This window comes from Sebastes fasciatus, chromosome 24 (genome assembly GCF_043250625.1).
Source record: "Sebastes fasciatus isolate fSebFas1 chromosome 24, fSebFas1.pri, whole genome shotgun sequence".
Lineage (NCBI taxonomy): Eukaryota > Metazoa > Chordata > Actinopteri > Perciformes > Sebastidae > Sebastes > Sebastes fasciatus.
In genome coordinates, this window is record NC_133818.1 from 5,030,700 (window position 1) to 5,053,458 (window position 22,759).

General features: G+C 45.9%; 1 protein-coding gene across 2 annotated transcripts in view; it reads right to left on the bottom strand.

Annotated features, from left to right (window-relative positions):
* Window positions 1–22,759, bottom strand: part of pou3f3b (POU class 3 homeobox 3b) — a 171,895-nt gene that overhangs the window by 98,670 nt on the left and 50,466 nt on the right. For both annotated transcript variants that reach the window (XR_012593032.1, XR_012593031.1), the window contains one exon: window positions 6,520–6,604. The gene's annotated coding sequence lies outside the window, so the exon portion shown is untranslated. The remainder of the gene's footprint in view (window positions 1–6,519; window positions 6,605–22,759) is intronic.

Sequence of the window (22,759 nt, forward strand, 5' to 3'; positions counted from 1 at the left end):
AAACTTTTATGTCATAATGACTTTAGTGAATACGAGCTGACCGTTGGACAGCAAGGCTCAGAACAGTGTCCATTATGTTTTTAGGAGCAGAAACAAGCAATCTGATGCCTGATAAAATACTGCAACCACTTGTTTTGGTTGTGCAATCATGTTCCACTGCGTAGTACTTTCAGAAAGTTCTACTCCCGGACCAGGGCCTTTTTAAGGGATCAAATGTCCCCCGAAAATGTCCCCGGAACATTCGGAGTTCCTCAAAAGGTTCCTAGTTCCAGGGTAAAGTTCCTGCGGTCGAAAAGGGGCTATAGGAAGGGGAACCAAATCTAAAAGGCTTTTTGAATAACATGTTGTCTGTACAAGCACCGAAGGGAGTTTTTCATATGTCCCCTTTAAATCAAGGAATTAAGATGTCACAAGTAGTCCGATTACTTCCACTTCATTTAGCAGAAGCAGAAGACAACGGTGCATTTAGTAATCCGCCCACTTCCGTTTCACATGTTAAAGTCCTCAACCGTGGCCACAACAACATTAAGGTCACGGTTAGCAGCATATTTGTCACAAGAGCTGCAACTAACGTTTATTTTCTTGATTAATGGATTAGCTGTTTGGTCTAAAAAATTTCATAAAAAGCCCAAGATGATGTCCTCAACTCACTGATATTCAGTTTACTGTCATAGAGGAGGAAAGAAACCAGAACATATTCACATTTAAGAAGCTGCAAATGACTCAAACCGATGAATCAATTATCAAAATAGTTGGCGATTCATTTAATAGTAGAGGACTAATCAATTAATCGTTGCAGCTCTATTAGTCACTCGTAATATTAAAACACATACTGGTTTGTACTGGATGCTTTATTTATCCCATTTGGTTTAGAAATGCGTGCAGTGTGCTGAGATAACATTTGAGCTGTGGTGTGTTTATGTCCGTTGGTAACCTCTGAATTAAACAGACAAAAACAGTTAGATGATGACCTTATGCTTTTAATTTGTTGTTTTCGGGATTCATTTTCTGATAACATAGTTTATGAGTGCAATGCCATCACACGTGTGCCGACCGTGCACGCAGCCTGTTGCAGATGTACATGCTCATTTCATTATTTTTTATTTGATTTATGTACTAGTAACTTCCTTATTTCCCCTTAGGGGGATGAATAAAGTATTTATGATTCTGATTTTTCTGGTTAAAACAACCTTGTGAAGGTTTCCTGCATGATGACAAACCAACTTATCTCTTTATAACAAGATACATTTGTATAATAACGATAAAAATATGCCATAATAACATGAGAATATCTCGTTAACAAGAAACAGAGCACAGATTTAGTCACGTCTACGTACACTAAAGTGAATTTAACAGACAAATTCAATATGAAATCACCATGGACTCATCTGGTCAGTCTATTTCTTGGAAAGAGCAAATATTATTAACACTGTGTGTGTGTAGCATGCTGGGTAATTTCCCTGAGCCATGCTGAGGTGCTCCTGGATGAATCATACATGGACATGCTCACAACAGCCATGCTGGGGAATAATGAGACCCAATGAAGTGAAGAATATGAACACAGCTCGTCTACATCAACACCTCTTTCTCACGGGCTCGCCCCCCCACCCCTCCTCTTCCTCATATTCATCCAAGGTGCGCCGTACGGCGGCGAGCGGTGTGAGCATGCATGTATTATTACACCGCGTGATGGCGGGGAGCGGCGGTGCGACGGATTCGGCGGCCACGGTTGTTACGCGGATGGATGATTGTGCTTGGAAACAGAGGAGGTGCAGGTTAATACGGCTCAGCTCCGCGTCGGGGAGGCTGCTGGCAGGGGTCAAAGGTCAGCTGATGAGAAAGCACAAAGCTAGCGGCGGGCTTCTCTCTGTGTTTGTGTGTGTGGGCAGCGTGGAGGTCAGGGAGAGTGAGTCACCGCAACCACACAGGCCTACACACACACACTCACTCATACACACACACACTGATAAAGACACACAGATTGTACTTTGATGCAGGCACATCCTCTCACGCTGGGCCTTTGCTGTAGGGCCTCCCAGGTTTTATTTACAGAAAATCAATTAAAAACTCTTCTTAGCCCACAGGAACACACGCAGCAACAACATCATCACGTCTTACTGAAGGAGCTCATGAAACAGACAGGCATTGTGCTACTTAGAGAAGTTGCACTTTTTACTGAACGCCTGCTGAACTGCACATTTTGCTGCAATCCAAAAGCAAAAAGTTGGAGTTGTGGTTGCCCACCAACGGGTCGCGAGTTAAATATGACTGGTAGCGAGATGATTAAGAGGAGAGAAAAGGTAAACTTCCCTTCTTACTTCTTGTGATTTCTACCTCTACACGTCTAAAAGGATTCAAATAAAACATCTGAGAGGCAACAATGACTCTTTGATTCATCCTCCCATAACCCATATTCATATGCAACCTGTGACAAGGGGTCTCAAGTACAGATATCACAAGAACCGATGTACCAAGTCGATGCCAAAATTCAAATCCGCGATGAAATCAGCAGGATGAGAGCTTGTTAACGTTAGCCCTGCTTGGCTAAATAATACAGCTGACAGCTAACGTACGGAGGTTGCATTGCATTATTCTATTCAAATACAACATTGTATTGTGCGAGGGTAAATTATAACATCATGATGTGTTCAAATGTAATTTGTAAAATGTAGTTGTTGGTGAGAATCTTTAATGAACGGTAATAACTAGTGGATGTTGAAGCATATGGGATTTATTGTTTTCTTTGACCATGACGAGTAAACTGAAATTCATGTTGTCCTCCTTCAAATCCAATGTTTCTAATGCAAAGCGGTTTAATATAAGTGATAACGCCTGACAGATTTGGGATGAATCCACCATTGAAGGGTCTATAATGTCTGTTTTGTGAATGTGATTCCAACGAAACAAATTACCAGCAACTTCTTAACCTTGAGCACAAGTGTGTCTGAAACGTACGCCTCAAAGTCAGTCCATTACCGCGAGAGAGGAGCACTATGTTTTCCATACGGGGTCAGTCACTGTGCAGTAAACAGACCTACTCATCCAACGTAACCCCCGGTCTCCTCGCCCCTCTCTCGGGTCCCCGCAATCATGAAAATGATCGCTATCACGGCAGCAGCCTCCGCCGCCGCCGTGGACTGGACTTCGGGACTCTGCCGTGCTGAGACAGTATCAGTCAGAGGCCATTTACATAATAACAGCTCATCATTCAAAAAGGTCCTTTTGTTTGCGGCATAACAGGAAACTGTCAAGATGTCACCTCTCGGCTGGGGCCTCGGCACGCCGCGCCGGTAAACAGCGGAGGAGGGGTCTAATTGTGATCGGCGGTAGGACGAGGAGAAAGAGGAGAGGGAGATGGTGAAGAAAAGATATGAGTGGACTGAGTGGAAACACTAGAAAGATTGACAAAGGGAGGAATCAAAAGCAAAATGGCTGAGTGTTCAGTGGGAGACGAGTGATTGAAAGGAGACAAACCTCAAGAGGCCACTTTACCGCCGATATCTGCCGACCTAAAATTAAACTCACTGAGACACCGATGCCGGGCCGGGGCAGGAAGGGATAAAACACATTTAACATTAGAGAATAGTCTCCCACTCAGAGCGATCATTACGGCTGTTTACGAGAAGAGTTTCAAGTGAACGCTGCAATTTGACCTGGACTTTGAATTTATTGCGCGAGCGTGTGCGTTGAATTACAAACATTTGATGGGACAGGAAGTTATGTATCTACACCTTCAGACGGACCACAATGCACCTCAAGATATACATAGGATTGATGTTAATGAGTTTAAATCTGACAGGGGAGGGTGGCAAGTTATTATATTGAAATTGACAAAACAAACTCCAGGTCCACTTACTACATTATTCAGGTCTTTTCAACCACATCACATGACCTTCATGCCTCCAAGTCCCACGTCTACTGATCTCCATGACACTGACGTGATTCATGGCTCCACCAACCAATGAAAACATCATATTTTACAATTAAAAGTAACTTAACTCCTGTTCACTCCAAATCCAAGAGCTTTGACACATCTCGGGGCTCTTTTAGTTTGAACGGGCACGACGCCAGAGCTCACACAGACACACACTCACACTCCTAAGCCATGACAAGCACACACCCAACTTCTTCTTCACACCTCCCCGTGTGTGTGTGACAGGAAATCACCGGCAGCCACTCGACCCAGGAGCCATTTCTCCTCATCTTCGCCGCTCCTCGCGGGCCTCTCAGCATCCACTCCTTCCTAAGACCTGCTCCTCCGCGTCTTCCCCTACCCTCGACGCCTCTCACATCATTTGACATCAAAGGGGCCGCGACGAGCCTCGCTGTTTACCCTCCCTAGCAGGCGCTCATTACAAAAACATCAAAATAAGCCGTGCAGAGAGGCAGGGCGAATTAATGATCTCCCTGTGCCACCGGTGCCCTGCACGCCCTCCGAACGGTGCCAGGCCATTTGATGCAGAGCAAATACACTCTGCTACACGTGCATGTGGAGGCAAACGTGTGGTAGATGAAGACGCCGTATATACACACACCCACGCATGCTCCGGTGCCAAGGCCCGTGGCTGCTAACGACCATTCAATTAGTGGAAATTAGGGGAGCATTGTGAGGTCCATGCTGTGACCATTAGCTGTTGGAGAGAAGCACGAGGAGTGGGCCAGGATTAATCCCTCAAGAGCAGGATGGAGAACCTCGCAGGTCACCAACCAGTTTTAGTTTTGACACTAACGAGGAGGCGTCAGACACGGCGATATGTTTTATAATTAGGGGATCCGTTGCAGGTAGCGTGGAGAGCGCGTTATTAGCGATGTTTTGTGGGTGCAGTCAGTTGTTTCAGTAGCAGATTCGACGCAAACGCTCATTAGGCGAAGCGAATCCTCATTAGATCAAGTGATTTCATACAAATTGCCGCTCCGCAAACGCAAACCCGATTGTTAAATCAAAGCGCCTCGCCGATGCATTGTGACACGACACATACATCAGCGTGCACAGGTCGCCCTGCAACACATGGCTTTCCCCATGCATGTAATGCCAGGTTTTTATTTGGAAATTAATTCTTAATCTAATCTATACAGCCCTATTAATAACTATTATAAAGCACACCCCAGTCATGAATTAATCAGGGATTGGTAATTAGTGTAAAATTTAAATGCATGTTGTAAACCCACATTGAGTGTCTGGCACTAGACGGAGGTGCCAAGCCATCGCTGTACTAATTAGTTTGCAATTATGTTTAATAAGTTCTGTGGAAGCCAATCATCTTGCAGTCGGGGAGCTGGGCTCTCCTGATACACGCTCTGTGGATCCAACATGGAGGAGGCAGCGACCAACATCGCATCGCATACATTTGTTTTTTTGTTTTATTTTGCTGAGCTCGATTTTAAGCGACTCCCTCCTTCACACTCAGTTACACACACACTTCCTGCTGGGAGCTTCCCAGAGCAGCCGAACTTCCCTGTTTCTACAACCATCATCTTCTGCTGTTCCCCTCGGAGGGATTCTGTGATCAAGTGTAATTTCGGTGTACCTACTTTCCTCTCCTTGAGCTCATGATTTCCTACATTTCCCAGAGTGCCTTTCAAAAACAATCAGTGTCCCCGACCTTGTAGTACTGCAGGTTATTTTATAGGTAGGGAGAGAAATAGCTTCACTAAATGATTTCAGGCACTCCAGTGGTGGTGAAAGAGTTCAGGAAAGGTTCATTAAACTCACATTTACTCAAACTGCAGACACTGATGTGAAACATATATTCTTTTTTCACCAAAATTAGAGCATCTATCCAGAAAAAATAGGTGATAGACTCCTTTCCCATTGCCAGTATGCCGTGCCATTGCACTGGCCTTTCTGCTTTTTTTTCCCTGCTATGTCACATCGGACGTCACAAACACACCGGAAACAGTGAAAATGTTACGGTGGTTACTTCTTTTTTATATCCGTTACTTATTCAGTGTTTCTGTCAAACTATCAAACCAGAGTTGGTGATTGTTGGAACAGTGGAAAGATGTTTTTTTCTGTCGAGTTTGAATGAAGTTTTACGATGATCAGCGCTGGTAAAATTACTGTTTTTGTCAATGGAGTCTGGTGGCTTTGAGGAGCGAATGTAACGGCTGTTTCTTTTCACATCTAACTCAGTGAATTAAGGGTATATTTCAACCAAACCAGAGTTGGTGATTGTTAGAACAGTGGAAAGACTAACAAAGATCCCCCTCAAAAAGAAGCCCTGTGCCACATTCACGCCATATGGGAGTTCCCGCGATCACCAGTTTCCGACTTCATAATACACATCGACATCAGAGTAATTTAATTATACAGACGTGCCAGAAGAGGTGAACAAACATGGAAGCTTCACGTAAGCCAACGTCCTTCGTTCAAGGTAATTAAAAACAGATCTACTGGATACGTGTGGACAGAACATGTTCAATCCTCACACATGTTAGAGTGTCAGTAATAATGATATCACTAATTTGAGCTTCATCTCTATCTGGTGTGACAATACGTCTAGTGATGGGGTCCATTACCTTGGGGTGATTTGTGTGACGGCAGGGTTTCCTGTTCCTCCCGTTCTGCAGATGTGGCACGAATGCAGCACCAAAACACCAAAACCTGCAATGAGATATTTTCTGGTGTCAACCTCTGTTGTAGCTGGAAATATTACCACATTATGCTTGTTTAATTCACATGATTTTGTTTTATTTTTTGTTAACAAAATCACATTTTCGCAGTAAAACACAACTGAAACTATAAAATCTGTGTTTAACAATCCATATGAGTTGACTGTCCTTAGCTTTGACCTGAACTACGAGACAGGAACGGAGCGAAGATGCATTTTATTTGAAAGAATAAAAACAGCGACTGGTTCTGGAGGACGAAGCTGTGGACAAAAAGTTAATAAAATATCATTCTTGGGCCACGTTGCCGTGCTGGAAGACTGACAACAAAATGAGAGCGTGCAACACCATCACCTCCTAAACCCTGATAAAACAAAGGAAACTCCGCTGTAGCTGTTTAAATTATACTGTAAAAGTTGGACGAAAGATCAGGGAGGACGAAGCGATGCACTCTTCAACCCTCCAGATATAAAAAATAATAAAGAAATCAACACAATGAGCGGCCTGAATGCGTGAACCCTGGCTCTGTCTCTGGCAGGCTGAGTGCTACATTGTGGATTCAGAGTTGAAAGCATTTTGAGAAACTTGGCCGCGGACCAAAAAGCCTCTAAATGGCTTCATGGGTTGGTTTCTGAATGGTCAGCTGCGGGTGGGGATGGGGATGGAGGGAGGAGGAAAAAATGGGAGAGCTTTCAAATGCAATATTCCTTACAGGATTTGGCAAAAATCAGGTGTTTTTTTCTGCTTTTTTTTGGAACGACAGCTTCAGAGAGCGACATATTAGTAGTTAAAACTCTGACAGCTCGCCACAAAGATCTCCTCCTGAGCTCATGGCAACACATCGGGCCTGACGGCAGGGTTCAGCTGGGACTCTTGGCTCCGGCTCTTGACTCCAACGGGCGCTAACAGTCGCCGCGGTGCCATTTGGACCGCTGCCTGACACCCTTCGTGTTAATAAGAGTAATCAGTGCCCCCATGCCTGCTACCAGCCTACGTAGCACAGCAGAGACATGGCAGAGGCCTGCACCGCCACCGCCACCGCCGCCACCGCCACCTGAGTGTGTTTACCCAAAACACACGCCACCTCCCCCGCTACACACACACCTCATCGGAGCTAATGAGGGGGAAACGCAGTCAATACAGTACAATTGATCAGCATTGTCCGGCGACAGCACGCCATCGATTGGGTTTCCCCTCGCCGGTAATGCCTCATTAGCCGCGTCTACAGCACACATGAGCAAACACACAATCAGGTGCGATGCATGGCGTTTAATTTCAAAGCGCTCGCTCGGCTTCGGTTCGTTTCGCCTCGTGTGCGTTTGCAGTGGATGAATGTGCGGCCGCATTCCATATGTTTTCATTAATATCAATTGTGTGGTATCAATATTAGTGAGGGAGCGTGTTGAGGCAGTGGAAGAAAAGTAATCAAGCTGCAGTTTAATATTAAAACTGTTAGTATATAAATGAGCTTTCCTCAACGACAGCCTGGCAAATAATAATGCATTTTGCACACACTCATACCATATAAAACTAGAAAACCTGATGAATCCATCGGTACCTATTGTACCCGGTTCTATGGGTACCCACGAACCTTGCATACTGTATGTTATGCTATAATATATCTAATAAATGTTACTATTTTATATTACTGAATGTAATTTGCTTCATTATGAGTTGTCTATCAATCAAACATTAAGATATAAGTGGACAAAACTATTCTTGCAATTTTATTTATAACATTTCTTGCCATTATCTTCCACACATCCCTTTATAATGTTGTGATATACTACTGTAGTACATTTAAGAAGACTGGATTTAACAATTTAGCTGCAAATTCACAGACTGACCATACGCGGTGCAGCCATATACTCGGTTTGGACCGAGTCTTGCATGATTCTTGCCAAAGTGAGGATGCTATTGATTTGTCGGAGCATCTGTTGGACTGAGATGCAGCCGTGCACGCTGAAAAAAGCAACACATTCTTGACTCTAGAGTGATTGGATGCCGTCCAGAATCATTATTAATTATTATAATGTTTATAGTGGCTAAGAACCACACACTCATTTTGCATCTTCAGCATTTATCGCATCGTATATCCTCTCACTGCTGGGAAAAGAGACTTGTCAAATGTTTATTTTAGCAGCAATTAGGTGTTTGTTTAGTTATGTTAGAGGAGGATCTCTACTTCCAGAGAGACCTTCCACCATAGAGGCCAACCTGTGCCCAGATCAGATAGTTTTCAGCCCTCTGGAGGGTATCAGACTAGATTTGAGGCGCTGTAACGTGATATATGGTTTGTGGTCGTGTGTACGTGTGTGTTTGGACGGTGGTCAGGAGGTAAATCTGTGTGTGTGCATATGTCCATTAGTGTATTTACGCGTGTTTGAACTGAAGCGAAGTGTGTGTTTGTGAGGCCAAACACTGCTCCCATAGAGGCGCAATGCTGATCCCCGGCCAGACCGCCGCTTCCTGAGGCCTGCGTGGATGAAAAATATCCCCACACAAATCTGTGGAAAGCCCACTTGTCTGCCTGGAAAACCCTGCAGTCCTGGGGGACTGGATTCCCTCAGAAAACACCACTCCTCTCACAGTGTGGGCAGTGTGTTACGTCTCTACTGAGGAAGAGGAAGAAGCCTTTGGGCGGACGATTCTCACACTTTTATTCCGGAGGCGAACCCCCCTCTGTTCTCCCGACGTCCCACTTGAACCTCCGAATGAAGCAGCGAGACGTAGAAGAAGACTCCCCCTCAAGCCTGTCTTTGCTGTTTGCCTTTCATCTCCGAGCCCGCAACTTCCTGCGGTTCACAGCACAAAATAGAGGCGAACGTGTCAGGCCGCGACGCCCATTAAGGCCAAGAGTCGGGGGCCTGTCAAGCTTCAGTTGTCCTCGCCGCTCGGCGTGACGACTGAACACATCTTTATAGCTATTACTGGAGGAGGGCGAGGTCGGAGGGGTGTTCTGTCGCGTGTCAGTCAGCAAAAGTGTGAGAATGTGAGGATCAATCAAACTTGTCTGATTAAGAGGACGAAGGCGGGTTCCCATTTCCCTCCAAACCAAAAGGCAATCCCGCCACATGTAGATTGGTTGCCATTCAACGGCTGACTTGTGTACATAGACAAACACATTAAGCAGCGGGGCCGATTGCCGTAATGACAGTAATAGAGCGAGCCCGATGACAGACAACAGAATAGCACTTTGGCCGAGCTTGACAGAAAAGGAAATAAGGAAAAAGATTTTTTTTCCCCCTCAGCTAAAGGTGCTCATTTGTGGAGGTGAAACGGTTGCAACACCGCAAACGGGGGGCAATTTCCCTCCCATCAAGTGTATGTTTAATTCTCCTTCTCCCTCCCTTTTTTACTCGTCTCTCTGGGCAGCTTGTTTGTGAAGGCTACAATTGCTGTTAACATCTCACTTGATTGTATGATTTATGCCGGAGGCCTTCACTCCGCCATCGCTGGCAATCCTTCAACATATATTTGATTCTTTGTCTTGTTGAAACGTCTTCCTCTGTACAGTAAAACAGGACCTCCGTTTCTCAGAGTGGATATTCAACAGGTGCTGCGCATATTTTGTTGTCTTCCAATTTTCCGCTCCCCGACAGTTTTTGGAGCTCTCTGACAAAAGAGCCAGATCAGAGGAGAATCGGCGTTGGCTCGCCATTCACACATCGGGCGCCCGAGCATCATATGTGAACTGTTCAAAGATGCAGACACAGTCCAGATATCCAGCATGCTAAATATCTGGACCTGTCGGGGACTCCGGCCAAGAGCTACAGCCAGTGAGAGCGCAAGACTACTTACTTCCTCTATGTAAGTGCAGCATTTGCAACAGGGAGCAAAGTTGTTGTTGCACCTAGAGGAATAAATAATAAAAACATAGTGTGGAAACCAGTGGAAACAGGCTGGTTTGTGAAGACATGTGCCGACAACAACATCAGTATTGTGTCTTGCGTATAGTATGGCGTCATTAACCGTGAATACCGTATATACTTGCGTGTGTTTTCGGGACTAAACATAGTTTGGAGACCTCATCGGTGAAAGATCTTGTAGTGTGTGACCTCCTGTCTCCGGTCAGCCATGTGGTGTGAAAACTACAACGACTAAAGAAGACGGAATGCATTTCTAACCATATTTTAGTAGTAAAACGGTAGGCTATGCTAAGATTGAAAAGAAATTTGACTTTAAAAAGTTCACTAGCCTATTACACCATCCAAAGCTGGATGTACACCACCTCAAAACTCATTCTGGCACCGCTGCACACAAGCCTGATTTACACTCCTATAGATAGTGGTGGATCAGACAAAAGTATTGATTTGCAAAGAGTGTGTCTACATTAATTTATGGCTGTTGTTTAGCAGGGACAACTAGCCAAAATGAATGCAGTCAATGTCACTTTTTAACCTCTAATCAACACCAATTATTCTATTATCCTTCAACAGAAACCAAACACATGCATATATATCTGCATTCATGCAAACCTACATCCTCACCAGCAGCAGGAGTCCAAATCAAGTTGATGCTCCCCTTTGATTTTTACCGAGGGAGGCTTGCTTGGATTTGACTCTGCAAAGTCAGAGTGGAGCGGCTAGTTGGAGGGTGTAGTGGGAGACAAGGCTGTGTTATAAGGTAGGGAAAGGGTGCATGTGTGAGAGGCAGTAATCTCTCCCTCTGTGTATCTATCTTTCACTCTTTCCATCTCTCTTCACATTCAACACACAGCACAGCGCTGCAGGGGGAATAAAACAAAAAAAGAAAAAGTCAAAGCAACACTGTCGTCGTAGTTATGCAAAATCAGCAGAGTGTAGTATTTGTAAACCCGGGCTAGCTGTTCAAACAAAGCATGATTATACACCTCGCCTCCACGCTCTCCCCTGTCCTCCTTTTCCCATTTTTCCAGGTGAGAAGATTATGTGGCTGCGTTGTGTCATTTCGCTCAAATTGCACACACCTGACAGTGTGTGCATGTGTGTGTTGCAGTACTGTATGTTTGCATAACTGCCTGTGTTGTGTGAGAGCGTGTGGGCATCCGTGGGTGTGTCTGCCACTAACGGGAGCATCGGCGGTGAAAGGTTGGCCTTCGGTGGCGGTGGACCTCTAATTTGTTCCGCCACGGCAGAAGTCGGCTAATGCAGCACACCTGCTATCCCTGTACCATCATTAGCTGGTGCACAACGGCAAAAAGGTCAAACATAAACAGAGAGATCACAGAGAGGAACACACAGAGAATGAGGAAGAAGAAAAGAGAGCGCTGCTGTGTGTGTGTGTGTGTGTGTGCATGGGAGAGATAGCGGGAGAGAGATGAGCGCTAATGTGGGGATGATGAGTGGGCGTGGGCTGCCCAGGCACGGAGCGATGCATGATGGGAACACTTCACACACCCGGGGCGGCTGCCTCTGATCTTGGCAAACAAGCCCCAAACACGTAGGCATGATCGCCGCACACCTGTACACAAATACACACCGACAAACTGCTCACAAACAAATCGGAGTGGCGTGTATCGCTGCAGCGACTCCTACAGTCAGCCGTGCAGAGGTGATGCCATTTATTTCCATTCATTCTGACACAAAGTGAAGAAGCAGCGATGACGTCAGCGTACATGAAAATAAACATCCTATCCATCATCATCCATCTTCAAAACGTCCTATCTGGAATGTATTCAAGAGAAGTGAATGGGGAAAGGTTTAGGTACGGCTTGAACTACATTTCCCAGAATTCCCAGAAAGAGGGAAGCTTTGCCACAATGTGACATCAAACTTTCCCCCCTGACTTAAAAACCAGCCGTCACATTAATATGTGAGGTAAGGAGGGACAAATACTCCCCTGACTACACTTGGCTTGACACGCACACACACACATACTGTATGTAATACACACACACAAAGAGCTGAAAATGAGTATAGACGCCGTCTCCCCATACCTGGCTGAGAGGTAATTAATCGCTGTGGTATTTAGGAGTGTTCGACTAGACAAATATGACAGAGACAGGGACAATTAGTTTTGCTGTTTAAGCTACATTAACTCTCTCCGCTATTACACCCCAAGTCCTCCCACAGGAAGCAGCGCTGCGATCGGCGCTCCTCCAACTGTGGAGGAACTGAAGGAGGAATCGGGGGAGGGCTGTTTGTTGTGTGGCGTAATTGGGAATAAATTTCAATTATGTGCTGTGTCACTTTCTGAGGTGTGTTTCTGGCTTTTTTTGCGGGTACTTCAGAGGTTTGAAGTTGTGAATTAGCCTCGTGTAGCCGAGTGTTTTTTTGTGTGCGTCTGGACACAATCATACAAACCAACAAGTACACTGTTGTTGTTTGGTTTGCATCTCCAGAATGGGACCATTTTTCTGAACTTTTAGTCTGACCAGCATGTATTTTGGGTGTTAATCTGATGGGTTTTGAAGTACAGTAGCTTCATCAGTCCAGGAACTCCTCATCCATTGATTATGGTCAAAATGTCAAAGTAAAAGCATCTAACATGATTTGAGAGGAGAAAATGTCACAATTTTCCCATAATATGCCTGGATTTGTACATTTAGGCAGACATGGGGGTTTATTTTGGTCTTGAAAATCCTTGAATCGGAGATTAAATTGAGGGGGAAAAAAATCCATAAACGATAATCAAAATTTAAGAACATTTTCGAGGTGTTGATTCAACTGTACGGACATTTTGGAGGATGTAGTTTGAGGCAAACAGACAGGTGTTTCTATTATTTTGTCCACCCCGTTTATATCAGTGAAAGTAGGCTAAATTTACAGCCAAGCTCAACTAAACTTGAGTCCTTAAACGCCACCAAGCAGGACCTTGAACGTGATTGAAAAGCCCTTCTATGTGTGTAACAGATTGAGCGTCGCAGAGAGACACAATTACAATTTCCACAGTTCACCGACAGACGGATGAAGTCAGTCCCAGCATGGAAGTGGTTTGTGTTTAGCGGGGAGGAGACCGGTCCGAAGGCTGACCTCTGCTCTCCTGGTGGAGATGAACGAGAGCAGAATAATGATGCGGAGTCGTCCGGCGGGTCAGGGTGAGGGCAACGCAACGCACGTCTGACTCACTGACGTCTGTATAGATTCACTTACAGAGAAGCAGTGAGACATCAAACAACAGTCTTATTAAATATTCATCAGCAGGTGTCATCTGAGCTATAGAGACACATTGGTGTACCTTTTTGTCTGGGGCTTTTTGTCATGGTTTGTTCCAGATCTTGATGGTGCAACTTGCAGTATTTTACAACTTTTTAAGGTCCCTTCCTGTTTCAACATGACAATGCAAGATCCATTAGCAAGTTATTATTGCTACTAGTCTTAAAAACCATTCATATAAACCCTCTGCCACCATCTCATCCTCCCTACTAGCACACATGAAGAGACAACACAGCTTTTTCTGCTGTTGGACTTTATAAAAGACAAAAGGATAATCTGCCTTTATGTTCCCTGCATGTAAATGAACTCTCTGTGAGTAGATGTATGGCTGCAACAGTTTGCACCCCTGTATGAGGGGGAAATGGTTGAGTCCGTTCGCCTGCGTTGACCTCGTTCTGAGCTGCTAGTTGGCCACTTATCATCCAAACAGGGGGTGGGGGGGAGGCGGAAAAAAAGGGACCCTTGCCAAGCCCTCCAAAAAAGTTAGCAACTCGTGTGGCACTCTAAACAACAAAACAATGATTGCTCTCTTGTCCGTATTGCTGGTTGCTACGAGGCAGAGGTGCCAAGACTCTTGTGGAAAATTCAAAACAAGTGGGTGTTTGACAAGTAGCGGCGAACGCATTAACGCCAAGGTGGGAGAGACGGCAGCTCAGAGGCAGAGAGTCGGTCAGAACGGGCTGTTTTTCTATCAATCTGGAATGATCTTGTGGGGAAAAAAGCTCATGTGAAGCACGGTGAAATGTGTTCATCTGACAACTTTAAAACCTGTTATCTGCAAATAACACTAACTACCTGATAATTAGGCTGTCAGCAACACCACCATTGTGTTCCCTCACCCACAATAACAGAGACATTAAAACGCTTTGGTGAGTTTAGGTGACGTGATGGAGCGGCTGTCAACGCGCCATTTGTTTATTTTTCTATTTGGCTGTGATTGGCCGTCGTCACGGTGTGGTGATTCAGACCAGTAGAAACCAGAGCTGAAATGTGCGGCGGTGGGTCGGATTTCACGTACTCTGGCCTGGAGGGGCGAGCAAGTTCTGCCCTCCATACTCATCCAGGGAACAAGGGCCTTCAGGACAAGCTCAGAGAACAAGGTGGAGGATAAAAGAGGAGGAAGGAAACACAGGAGTTGTGGTGAGAGTGTGAGACACCTCCTCTTGCCTCCAGCTCTTTCATACCAACTGGACCTCCAGCCCCTCCCTCAGCACCCCGACTCCTTCTCCAGGCCTCACACCCTGCAGCCTGCCTCTGAGGATACTCTCTCCATCCCTAATCGACTTCAAGCGATGCCAACACAAATTCAAGAACGTGTTTCCTGTTTCGGCTCTTTCACGAGCCAACATTTAGTCCGTATTAATCGAACTCGGGTGCGGTTTGTTGAGCAGTTGTGAACGCAGTAACCGAGCTCTGGTGCGGACCAAAACAACCAAGAACACCTCATTTTAGCTACGTAACAAAACTACGGCAACGTCCGCAGTTAGGTTTAGGCAACAAAACCACTTAGTCATGGTTGGGTTTTTCTAAAAATTATTTATTTAGTCCGCTTTAATTTGTGAAACCGAACCAGACGAAATAGACAACGAAGCAAAAGAATCAATATCACTCTGATTCGTACTAGCCAAACGGACTTGTGAAAGTGCCCTAACATGCACTTCCGCACCTCCAGCTTCAACACCACCCTAACTCTTCCAGCTCCTTCCTCCATTCTCAACCCCCCTCCCTCATCCGCTCCCTAACCCCACCTTCAAATCCCTTCATCCAGCCTCCCCCAGCCCCACCCCGAGCCTCATCCCCCCCGGCTCAGCCTCTCTCTGGGCTACAGGCTACTCAGCAGGGGGGCGGGGCAGGTATCTGCAGTGCGCCTGGCGCTCGGGGCGCCTCTCCGGGGTGAAAAGCCGGCAGGGTTCTGATGAGCTCAGGGTGTCATCTCCAGCTTCCACCAACCCGGGCGAAATGAAAGGAATGAGAGAGAGAGAGAGAGAGAGAGAGAGAGAGAGAGAGAGGGGATGGCTGAGTGAATAGGCGTGCGTTGTAAATCTTCACAGCAGCAACATGCAACCGTGGAGAAGGGAGGGTGACGAGTGGGTGATGGAGAACGGCGGGCAGGAGGAAGGAGGGAGAGATGGCGCAGAATGGGGAGCGGATTTGCCTCACTCACTTAATGCACTGCTTATGACAGCTAAAGGGGAAAGTGCGCTGGAAATTGGTGAGGAGGAATTACCAGCGTTATACCGCTTGCCATCTTACAAATGAATACCGTTTAGCCTCGGCATATAAATGAGTGGATTTTGCTTGGAGAGGGAAAGAGAGTGTGAGAGACAGAGGAAGGCAAAGTGGCGGCGCAAGCAATCAGTGGCCGGCGTGTTTTTGCGGAGGTGTGTGTGTGTGTGTGTGTGTGAGCATTGGATTGTATGTTTGTGTGCGTATAACTGCGGGCGTGTGTGTGCCGAGCCAGCCGCCTGAAATTATGCAAGCAAGTAACAATGAGCAAATTGAACCCACACACACACACACACACACACACAAGCCCAGCACAAGGTCAGGCTCAAAGACAAGGGAGTAGGGGCGTTTTAGCAGTGGGTGGGAGCGAAAAACAGATCATGATAAATTGGCTCACATTTTACAAAACGCTGCCCTTAATGCACCTCGGCTAGCCATGCCCCCTAGCCCGGCGCTGGGGCTGCTTTAATAGCAGCAGCTAGCCATTTGTGATATATGAAAACCAGGCTGTGGCACTAATTGCGCAATTACAAAGCGGAAGCGGCACCGCGTTGTGCCGGCGTGGGGAGGAGAGAGACAGGGATTGTGCACAATAATATCTCTCTCTTTATGTCTTTTTATCGGTTTCCTCTACCTTGTTAATCCTCCCTCCATCCCAGATAGCTGCCTCCTCCTCTCCGTCACCAGTTTGCAGAGGGCTCCGGCTAACCGAGCTGCGCCCCTGGCATCCCTGTAGTTTATTGAGAGGTGGAGTGAGTGTGCCAGTTTCACTAAACCACAGGGAGCTGAGGAACTGGGAGAGCATGTAGTGAAAGTGAGAAGGTGTAGCGAGGTAGAGGAGGGGAGGAGGAGGAGGAGGAGGGAGAGAAGGCAAAATTTGTCTTGCGCGTCGATGAAAGGACAATTTATTAGGAGCTGCTCAGGGAGACAGAATATTTTGCCCCAGTGCTTTACGGACTGTCTGGATGAGGAATGGGAGCATATTAGCGCAGTGCCGGGCTCGGGCCCGGGACGGGCTGGGGCCGAGGCTGGAGCAGCAACAACCTGGCACAGTCGCATCACAGTCTGCTGCAAACACCCCTGGGGGGTCGTGGATCAGGGGCACGCAGGGGGATGGAAAGGGGGGAGGGGGTCTGCAGATAGATCCACAAAACCAGCAGCGTCACATGATTATAAATCTATTCAGGAGGGCTTTTCTAAGCTGTACTGTGAAAGTTTACACCAGAGCATTAAACAACTTTTAACTGTTATCTAACATTATTAACTACAAACGTCCGGCTGGTCTCATAAACTGTTCATAGCTCAACCTACGAAAAGTAATGCACTGTAATTTTTGTATATCCCACAAAATGAATTTGTGTGTAATTAACACAATCGTGAAGGAAGTATAAAGTGTGATGTAGGGAGGATGTCAGGTCAAAAAATACGGGACTTTCACCCAGGAGACCTGCGTTCGTGTCCCGTTTGAAACCACAAGTCAACAATTTATTTGTCTCATAACTTCCGTATTTAATTAACGCCACTTCCGTAGTTATATTAACCTAAACCACAATCTTTCCCTAAACCTAACTAAGTAGCTTTGTTGCCTAAACCTAACCAAGTTATTTCCTATGAAGACGGAAGTTTAATTTGAAAAGCCTGTATGCATGTAACGAGCAGAAACTGACACGCCACATGGTGTTTGAGCTGACTCGTGATACGTGTCCAGAGGATCCGTAATTTCCACGCTTCCCATTAATTGTAAGCAGCCGTGCAATGCGTCTAGCGCAACTCGCCGCCTCTGGAAACTCTTGAAAAACTCTTAAACAAACCGTTGTCGATCTAAAATGAAGACAGATTCAGGCTTCATCCTACTTCCATCACTCCATCACTGGTTTCTGACTATATGTGAGAAGACACCAGCTGAGAGTCGTCCGGCATCACAAACTCCGCTGCACGAGGCGGTGGAATTATCTCGCAGCCGTGCAGTGTGTTTGCTCACTCCCGCGGCGGCGGCGGCGAGATTAAGGAATCCCACATCGGCCGGCCTGACAGACAAGCACAGCAGCGGGGGCAGCGCGGCAAAACAACACCTGTGCACATCACGGCGGCTCGCCATCCCAGGGTGGAGCTAACATTAGCATGGTGCTGTAAACATGAGGCGAGCAGGTGTCTCACCATCCATTAGCAGCCGCCAAGCTTTGATTGGGTTTAACTAAGACAATATATATCTCTGTTAAGACTTTACTAAGGCCTCGTATTAACCTGTGTGTTAACCTATAGAGAAGAGTTATGAGTGTGTGGTGATAATGCATATGTTGAAAGCGACAATGAATGAATATATAGGATGGAGCATACAAATAATAGAGGAACATGAAGTGATAGAGGGAACAAATGAGGCACCGGGTTGAAACTATAATTGTTTTTCCTTTAAAAGGCATTTGGTTAATTTTCCTCTTTCATGGAAAAAACCCCAGATGTTCACAGAAAAGCAGCGTTCCTCCTCCTCCTCCCTGCTGCCGCAGAGGCCGGTCCCTCGGCGTACCGCGCCGCCGCCTCGACACATCTCCGGTGTAACCAGCGGAGCACGCTTCCTATTTATCTCCCGTCTCGCTGAGCCGCAGCTAGCTAGCGCTGGCTGCCGTGACCTCCGCTGGGCGCACATTAATTTCACCTCGCCGCTTCTATGGCATCGATTAATAAAAAGTGACTAGGTTTTCAGCAAATGAACACACGCTGATAAATGAGGGCCCGCGCCTAATTGCTTGGTAAATTAAGAGCTCACAATAGTGACGACGATGTGTGTGCTGCTTTTAATATTTAAGAACTCATTAAGTGTGGGAAACGTCTCGCTCGGTTGAGGCGGGCGGCCTTGTGTGGTCACCTTTAGGGGCTATTAACGGCCGTGTGAAATGTCAGAGTGAGTTTCAGGTTGGAGGTGGAGCGGCTCATCTGATCAGCTTTGACTCCAGTTTGCTGATTTTCACCTCAGAAATATATCCTCTCAGTCGCCTGCACACACAGGAAACACACACAACACACACTTAAACACACACGTGCATGTGCAGGATGCAAAATCTAAAGCAACGTTTGAAATCATGCACACAAAAATCTATAAACAGACACCTTACACTGCTTTCTCAATGCACGATTTGGATTCACACACGTGTACACAAACCATCACTGAAATCCTCATGCAGTATGTGGCATTACACACAAATTCTCTGCATACATGCACAAACAAACACTCCACCTCGTGCACACATCTAACACCCCCCCGCCACAACCCAAATGTCATGCACCATTTGGAGTCTGGCGAGCAGCGACGAGCGAGCACTGGCAAATATTGAAAGTATTTATTTCCCTCCGCAGACGAACGGGACGTAATCCTCCAAATATATTTAGTGGTGTTATGGATTTGTTGTCGCTTAATTTGCATGACAACACGCTACCTTTTCACGGAGCGCACGGCGGCAATTGCGGCGCCCGATATCATCTTTATTATTATTGAGCCATAATGTGGTGCTACACGGCGAGGGGGGGAAATTGAGCAAGTTAAGCCTGGAGTAGGAGCAGACACTTGGCTTATGGTGATGGATCGCTTTCAGTAATTTCTCTTTATTATGATTGGACAAGATCAATATTTTAACAGTTCGGTTACGGCCTTCAGTACAGTGCTTAATATGTATTATTCACGACCTTTATCAGCGTGGAGGGAGGCCGGGATATATGGAGGAGAGGGCTGACATTTCTCAGACTGAGGCAGGGAGAGGGTTGCTCTATCTGGGACATGAATGGGACTGTGTAATGGACACAAATGAAAATGTGTGCGTGCATGTGTGGGTGTGTGAGTGTGGGTGCATCCTTGACTGCAGGAGCACGTCCACGGGCCAAGAGACACACGGTCAAAAGGTTGGTTCACCCAAATTACAACAGAAAACATATTTTTCTCACTTCCAACACCTCAAGCAAAAAACTAGCCAGCAGATGTTTTTGCTTTTTATTCGTCCAATTTGAGATTTCTGCCTCTCTGGTTCCTGCCGGCGCTTCCAAGTTCATGTTTGGAAGATGTAAATAAGAATAAATCAAATAAATATTTCGCCAGTTTGGTAGCACATGGATGTACATTATTCTAACTTTATCTTATAGCATTTAAGCCTAGAACACAATATACATGTGTGATCTAGCGTTGTGCGTGAACGCGCTAAAAGAGCGCTCTAGGCACAGTTAACGACGCTCACGCACGGTGTGGCCGGCATGGCGGCGTGGCTGCTGCAATCAAAGGAGCGGAGATATCAGCCACTATCTATTCCACCCCCGCCCCCAAAGTCTCAAAGTCAACTAAACGAGTTAGTGAGGGTCAAGCTTGCGTTCTTTTTTCAGCCCTGTGGTCACGGGACAACGTTTGTGAGGATGCTTTTCCGCTTGCAGACACCGTGCTGTGTGCTCGTATCACGTGCACGCGCCTAGTTTTAATGTGCGTGGTTTTGAAACGAGTGTTAAGTTCTTTATTATCATATGCACAACGGTTACAACGCACGTTGGCAATGAAAATCTACTTATAATACAAAATAAAGTAATATAAATGTGTGGTACACAGTATTTCAAATGGACAAACTGAATGTAAACAGTTTGTAAAGCAGCAAGTATATCGAGGTAAAGTGACAGTATAATTGTATAATGGTGTCATGGTGATGAGCTCAGGAGTTCAACAGTCTTATGGCCTGTGGTACGAAGCTGGTCCTGAGCCTGGTGGTGCCGGACCGGATGCTGAAAATAAGTCTGAAAGACTAATTAAACGCCATAGCATCACACAAGTTTAAAAGAAAAAAATGGAGGAAATGAACGTTAACTAGTTAATTTTTTGTGACTATGAACTTTCAAAATTCTAAATTGTGAACTATGAATGTGAACTTTAATCTGTGTGAACTGAACTTTGAGCTAGCTTTTGGCACTGGATCTAGACAAGATGTATTCTTCTTATGTAAGGCTGCTTTTTTGTGCACCTATGAGTATGTGTGTGTGGATTTGGTGTCAGGTGGAGTCATCTAAGGTGAACTCATTTGTTGTATGGTATGAACTGGCCACAACAAGACAACAGAACGTCAGTTAACAGACTAAATTCATCTACAATCCACTGAGAATCAGACGAGGAGCGGCAACAAAACCGTTGGGATGAACTATGAAAACATGAAGGGCAGTACGCTGACTTTTATACGGTAAGATAACGTATCAATATTAAGTGCTGTGGATGTAACGTAAACGTACGTGAGGAGTGTGTGAACAAACAACTCCTGCCATTTCTGCAAACCTCACGAAACAGGAGAGCATCACCTGTAACCATGGTAACTGTATACTGGGAAAATACAATATACATCAGCTGTCTGAGGTATATATTTATGTTTAAGTCAATGAAGCAACTTTAATTGGAACGCTGCTCTATATAGTCCATGACCTTGCAGTTAACAGCTTTCATAGCAACTATTTCTTTGGTAGAAAGTAGTTCCAATGCAAACTACTCACAGTGGATTATCAGACTTCCCTAGAAAGACACAATGCTTTGAGCTCCACAAACAAAAGGGCCACTCACCCCTCTTTGTATTTAGGTGCAGGCAGACATATTTTAAAACCCGATACTACTAAGGTAAGTTGAGAAAAAGGTGTTTTTTGTAAATTTGTGTGCTTTCAAAGTCTGTATGCAAGCAAACACACCTCGAACAAATCCTTTAATCCTCACTGGGCACGTCATCTGGAAAGATCCAGCTACAGTATGAGACATACCTATAAAACAGATGAATATATGTCACTTGGATAATGTTATGCTATCACATATTCTAGGTCAATCTCACAAAAACAGGAGGGTTCAGGAGGGGCGCTTCATATTGTAGAGCCCACATCTGATAAAAACACGCCCTGTACTTGCTGCGGTTTGTGAAGCAGCGAGAGAAGCGTCTGGGATTAAGAGCTGTGACATATTCATATCTGACCAGACTTAAAGCTGCTGCCACAGGGGAGGGTCTGTCGCTATCAAAGCTGCAGGAAATCAGCCGGAGAGGGAGAGAGATAGGGATAAAGAGATACAGAGGTACAGTCGAGAGAGTGAGAGAGAGAGCCGAGTCGGAGCGGCAGAGAGGATTTCTTACAAAGCTCCCCTAACCATCTCTCAAAAAGAAAATCCTTTGTACCCCTCATCCAAACCTGACGCCCTCCCTCACCTCGACTCCCCCTTCTCCACCCACAGTCGTATTTAAGTCCCCGTGTGGAACGAATAGGGAGCGAGCCCTGGAAAAGTTTGTCTCGGGGAAGGCCGGGTCGCTGTGTAGCTGATTATATCAGTTTCAGCGGCGGACTGGTAATAGGCTCCTCTTCGAGCAGCCGCTAACCCCGGCTCTCCCCTGGCAGCCGCCGAGAGTGGAATTAATCAGGCCTACTGGGAGCCTCCTCCATCCCCTCTCCGCAGGCGAGACACTCCGCAGTCATTTACCAGCCAATCCCACTGTCAACCCACTGTCATTTAGGCCCTTTTCATTACGCCTCCCCTCCCCTGCGCACACAACCTCACGCTTTCCCTCTCTCGCGCTGGATCTGAAAAAAAAAAAAAAATGAGAAAAAATGGAAATGGGTGACAGATTAGCCTAATGCTGGGTACCTTTTGTAGACTGCCTAATATGATCACTACCCCTCTGCATCAAACACGCAAAGTGGGGCTGCAAATCTGCCCAAAATGGATGAAATGAACTAAGAAGAAATGAGGTTTTCCATATAGTCTTTCCACTCACTCTGCCTGTAATTAGGAGCTTGTTAATGCT